The 6,000-nt window shown below is 47.9% G+C and overlaps 1 pseudogene across 1 annotated transcript in view; it reads right to left on the bottom strand.

Moving 5' to 3' along the window:
• The window catches only part of LOC307135917 (neoverrucotoxin subunit beta-like), a 53,764-nt pseudogene that overhangs the window by 85 nt on the left and 47,679 nt on the right, over positions 1-6,000 (bottom strand). The window contains exon 5 of the transcript in view: positions 219-617. The product of the transcript in view is annotated as a neoverrucotoxin subunit beta-like (transcript). The remainder of the gene's footprint in view (positions 1-218; positions 618-6,000) is intronic.

The raw sequence follows: 6,000 nt of genomic DNA, 5'->3' as shown, positions 1-6,000 counted from the left end.
CACTTTACAACTGACAATCTAGATACTGTAAATCCCTGGGAATTAAGTGTTTTGTAATATAACTTGCTAAAACAGCATGACAGTGAACTTAAACAAATAAATGAAAAGAGAGTGTGTATCATTTGATTTCTTTATTAACATTATTTTTTAGCAATTATTTCTAGTAGCTGAAGGAATCTTTCCTCTCTCTCTTTTGTCTCCCTTTCTCTCTCTCTCACTTCTCGGTCTCTTCTTTCATCTCTTTCTCTGGCCTCCTGTTCTAGTCTCTTCTCATGCTCTCGTCGCTCTCTTTCTTTTCTTTCCTCCTTCTCCTCCATCTCTATCCATCGCCTCTCCTCCCTTTCAATGGCATCTCTTTCTCTTTCAGCTTCCCTCTCCTCCATCTCTCGGATCAGCTCCTCAAAATCTTTTCTTTTCCTTCCTACTCTTTCACGCTCTGACCTCACTGAGGATGGAGAGGTAACAGCAACATCCGGGCCAGATGAGGCAATAAGGGTGGGTGGTGTGATGGAGGGTCTGCCCCCTATTGCCTCATCCATGGCAGAATACCATTTCCAGGATGCTGCTGTAACATCCCCATCCTCAGTGCTCACCCCAGTCTGTGGACATTTCAGATCCTACAAATATTTGAAAACAGAATATCAAGACAGTGAAGTATATTGTAAAACATATGCCCCCAGTTTCACAGACAAGGCTTAAGCTAGTCCTAGACTAAAATGCATTTTTGAGTTGTGTTAACTGAAAGAAACTTGCACTGATGTATCTTAAAATATGTCAGTGCCATTGTTTTGTCTTAAGATACACACCGGAAATGTTTTTTTTTTAGGGCACATTTATAAAAGTTACTTAAATGTACTAATTGAACTAATGCCTAATCCTAGTTTAGCCTAAGTCCTGTTTGTGAAACCGGGCCATCCATCCATCCATCCATCCATCTTCTTCCGCTTATCCGGGGCCGGGTCGCGGGGGCAGCAGTCTAAGCAGAGATGCCCAGACTTCCCTCTCCCTAGACACTTCCTCTAGCTCTTCCGGGGGGACACCGAGGCGTTCCAAGGCCATCCGGGAGACATAGTCCCTCCAGCGTGTCCTTGGTCTTCCCCGGGGCCTCCTCCCGGTTGGACATGCCCGAAACACCTTCCCGGGAAGGCGTTCAGGAGGCATCCGGAACAGATGCCCGAGCCACCTCAGCTGTCCCCTCTCGATGTGGAGGAGCAGCGGCTCTACTCCGAGTTCCTCCCGAGTGACTGAGCTTCTCACCCTATCTCTAAGGGAGCGCCCAGCCACCCTGCGGAGAAAGCTCATTTCGGCCGCCTGTATCCGGGATCTTGTCCTTTCGGTCATGACCCAAAGCTCATGACCATAGGTGAGAGTAGGAACGTAGATTGACCGGTAAATCGAGAGCTTCGCCTTACGGCTTAGCTCTTTCTTCACCACGACAGACCGGTACATCGACCGCATTACTGCAGAAGCTGCACCGATCCGTCTGTCAATCTCCCGTTCCATCCTCCCCTCACTCGTGAACAAGACCCCTAGATACTTGAACTCCTCCACTTGAGGCAGGAACTCTCCACCAACCTGAAGTGGGCAAGCCACCCTTTTCCGACTGAGGACCATGGCCTCGGATTTGGAGGTGCTGATCCCCATCCCAGCCGCTTCACACTCGGCTGCAAACCGTCCCAGTGCATGCTGAAGGTCCTGGTTAGAAGGGGCCAACACGACAATGTCGTCCGCAAAGAGCAGAGACGAAACCGTGTGGTCCCCAAACCTGACACCCTCCGGCCCTTGGCTGCGCCTAGAAATTCTGTCCATAAAAATTATGAACAGAACCGGCGACAAAGGGCAGCCCTGCCGGAGTCCAACATGCACCGGGAACAAGTCTGACTTACTGCCGGCAATGCGGACCAAACTCTTTTCACTCCTCCATGAACTGCCACCTTAACGTGGTGGAGGGGTTTGAGTACCCGAATGACCCTAGGAGCTACGTTGTCCGGGGCTATATGCCCCTGGTAGGGTCTCCCAAGGCAAACAGGTCCTAGGTGACGGGTCAGACTAAGAGCAGTTCAAAAACCCTTATGATGCCAAATAAAAGGAGGACCGTGACGTCGGCCGGTATGGCGCAGCCGGGGCCCCACCCTGGAGCCAGGCCTGGGGTTGGGGCTCGTATGCGAGCGCCTGGTGGCCGGGCCTTCCCCCACGGGGTCCGGCCGGGCTCAGCCCGAAGGAGCGACGTGGGGACACCTTCCCGTGGGCCCACCACTCACGGGAGGGACCGTAAGGGGCCGGTGCAAAGCGAATCGGGCAGCAGTCAAAGGCGGGGGCCTAGACGACCCGATCCCTGGACACGGAAACTGGCTCTTGGGACATGGAATGTCACCTCGCTGGCGGGGAAAGAGCCTGAGCTTGTGCGTGAGGTTGAGAGGTTCCGACTAGAGATAGTCGGAATCACCTCCACGCACGGCTTGGGCTCTGGAACCACACTTCTCGAGAGGGGATGGACTCTTCACCACTCTGGAGTTGCCCATGGTGAGAGGCGGCGGGCTGGTGTGGGTTTGCTTATAGCCCCCCAGCTCTGCCGCCATGTGTTGGAGTTTACCCCGGTGAACGAGAGGGTCGTTTCCCTGCGGCTTCGGCTCGGGGATAGGTCTCTCACTGTTGTGTGTGCCTACGGGCCAAACAGCAGTGCAGAGTACCCGACCTTCTTGGTGTCCCTGGGAGGGGTGCTGGAGAGTGCTCCGACTGGGGACTCCGTCGTTCTACTGGGGGACTTCAACGCCCACGTGGGCAATGACAGTGAAACCTGGAGGGGCGTGATTGGGAGGAACGGGCCCCCCTGATCTGAACCCGAGTGGTGTTCAGTTATTGGACTTCTGTGCTAGTTACAGTTTGTCCATAACGAACACCATGTTCAAGCATAAGGGTGTCCATCAGTGCACATGGCACCAGGACACCCTAGGTCGTAGGTCAATGATCGACTTCGTGGTCGTTTCATCTGACCTGCGGCCGTATGTCTTGGACACTCGGGTGAAGAGAGGGGCGGAGCTGTCAACTGATCACCACCTGGTGGTGAGTTGGATCCGATGGCGGGGGAGGAAGCTGGATAGACTCGGTAGACCCAAACGTACTGTGAGGGTCTGCTGGGAACGTTTGGCCGAGTCTCCTGTCAGAGAGATCTTCAACTCCTGCCTCCGGCAGAGCTTCGACCGGATCCCGAGGGAGGCTGGAGATATTGACACCCTGTGAGCTACACAAATGCAAATCAGAGTAGCAGCAGGGGGAGTTTTATCTAGGTTCTGAATTTATTTAACTAAAACATTTTAAGTTAAATGTACTCATTTTAGTTCACATTACAAAATTTTTAGGGCAACCAGTTTGCTCCAATTTTTTAAGTAGATTCAACTTGTCCGGGCTAACAGTGTAGATTAATTACTCTGTATGTCATTAGCAATAACCAATGTTATGTAAAAAAAAAATACACAAAATAATTTATTTCAAAAAATTTAATTGTTTTAACAGAGTTTTAATCAGGCTCAAAATGTGCATTCTATGCAAATAACATCAAACAACATTTTATGGCTTTCCATAATTGTGCAATTACATCACAGTTTCCTAGAGCTCAAATATTGTGCATAGTGTGGATAATTGGTGCATAGTGTGGTGGATAAATCCAATTCTGTCAGGTCCACTAAAGTAAAAAAACACAATAGACAAACATTTAGTAAAAATTTTTAATTGCATATTTGGCAAAGATTTAGATTTGGCGGTATGGCTCTGTTCTAAATTCCGCATCCTTTCATGAGCTCCATGAAAAGCCAAGACAGGGAACAGCAGCAGGTTCTGGGGACGACCTCCCATTTAACTGGGAGGGCAGAACAAATCCCCCATTTAGAACAGAGCATGCATCAATGACAACAGAATGACATGATTAACTTAGCAATTTAAGGAGGAGCTGGGGAGGAGGTGGGTTGCAAAGCAGCGTGCAGCAGAAGCGTCCAAGCAGGCAGATTGAAGTGAAGCTATGCTTAAGTAAGCCGCCCTGTTTGAGAGAAGCCAATTGAGAGCATAGGATCAGCTGAAACAGATCAGCTGACAGAGGGGCGGAGTTAGAATTTCCCAATCAGCTGATAGCAGAGCTTGACTACGTGGCCTGCCAGAACTAACGCTGGCGCTTGATTTATTTTTTTCTCCCAAACTCCATTTTTGAAATAGCGCTTTCTGTGGTCAAAATACTGTGTATGACACAGTTCAGTGTTGCAATGTTCACAGAAGCGCCGAGGTCATTTCTTCAGTCTTGGCACTTCCATCTTTCAACTGACAGCACAACGTGTTGATATCACACAGAGTTTAATATGCACACTGCTTGCTCATAGGTATGCGAGCACGTCTCGCGAGATCTTCCTTATAACAATGACCTCGCATGTGATTGGAGGAGCCCGACGACCTTCAACTCCTCTGCATGGACGCGGCTAACTTTTTCGACTAATTTTCAGGAGGCTGTCTGGCGTCTTCACAACTCTGAGGCAAACTGCAGGCGCTATGAACCACAGCATGGGTAATGTAACGTTACGATTTAAAGAATATGCTTTTATTCAACTGTATAAGGACATGGATGCGTTAATAGATCCGAGCTTAAAACTGCACATTTTGTTTTCACAGACTATCCTCGCCTCATAACGAAGCCGTGAGCTCTTATCTGCTTGGAGCGATTTCCGCGAGTCCAGATTTAACCGCTGATCACGACGACATTGTTTGTAAATATAACTTCTAATGTTTTTCTCATTCCTTGTTTAATTTTACCGTGACTGTTTTTATTAATAGCAGTCTCATGTAATTGTTTTCCAGCTGCCTGTAAGACGTATTATGAATCGACACGCCGGAGCTTCAGACACAAACAACCTGAACTTACATCGCAGGCGGAAACTGCAAAGTTTAGCTCGGAGTCGATCAAGAAGAAAAAGGGTAAGATTTATTATATTAGATCCGTTTTTTGTCAATGTGAGTATTTTTCAGGTTGCTTATTGTCTTTATGGATTGTATTACAGTTGCTGGAAGCGAGACGAAGTGTGCTGGCTCCGGATGAGGTGGACATTTGGAAGTGCGCGACCATTGACCTCATGTCTGATGAGGAAGACGGCATTGTTGACGGGGTGTCTGGATGGATTGTGCGGCCACCGCCCTCTCGCAGCCTGGAGTTTGCCGAACTTTACATTACATCTCCGAACTCTATGCCACTTTGCAATCCAGATTAGAGGCGATACCGAAATACAGGGCAACTCACCATATACGCCTGTGTTTCCCGAATGTGTTGGGCGCTTCTTTTTGACGTTTTTGGAGGACAACATTAGAGACATTACTGCTGCACTGTACATAGTTGTGTGTTTAACAATAAAGCTCTTTCTTTGACTAAACAGCTGTGTGTTTATAAATGAAGCTCTTTCTTTGAATAAACGGCACGGTCCGGGCAAATTTTCCCATAAATTCCTTGATGGTATGAATAGTGTAGTTCATAGCACAATAACATTAATATGAAACATAAATTATTACAACATAAATTATATATTTATTATTATTATTGGGGTTTACATTTATAATGAGCCAGGGTGACCAATAATGATTGGTTTGCAGTGATCTGCCAACCAATCACAAGGGATTTTTCTTGTTTAAAAGTAGTGGCTTCAGCCAATAGTGAGTGAGTCAATTCAAGTCTGGCCGTTGACTCTCTGGTTTCGCTGCTATTCATATGCTAATTAGAGGCATCGCACCTCCGTGGTCTCTCAGCGGGGGGCTCTCCACCTACGTCATGGTTCGTTTACGACAGTTTGTGGCACAGACGAACGCGACGTTCGCTGCCTCTAAATTGTCGAAAACTGCCGAAAATTAGGGAGATTTCCGGGAGTATATAGGCGTTTACGGGGTCGAAAATCCCACTTTTCATGTAGTGCCAATCACACTCAAAAGAACACGGAAAGACAGCCTTACAAATAATAATGTTAGCAAATAAAA

This window comes from Gobio gobio (genome assembly GCF_949357685.1).
Source record: "Gobio gobio genome assembly, chromosome: 1".
Classification (NCBI taxonomy): domain Eukaryota; kingdom Metazoa; phylum Chordata; class Actinopteri; order Cypriniformes; family Gobionidae; genus Gobio; species Gobio gobio.
The sequence above is the reverse complement of the archived record's forward strand: the minus strand, read 5'-3'. Positions and strand labels throughout refer to the sequence as shown.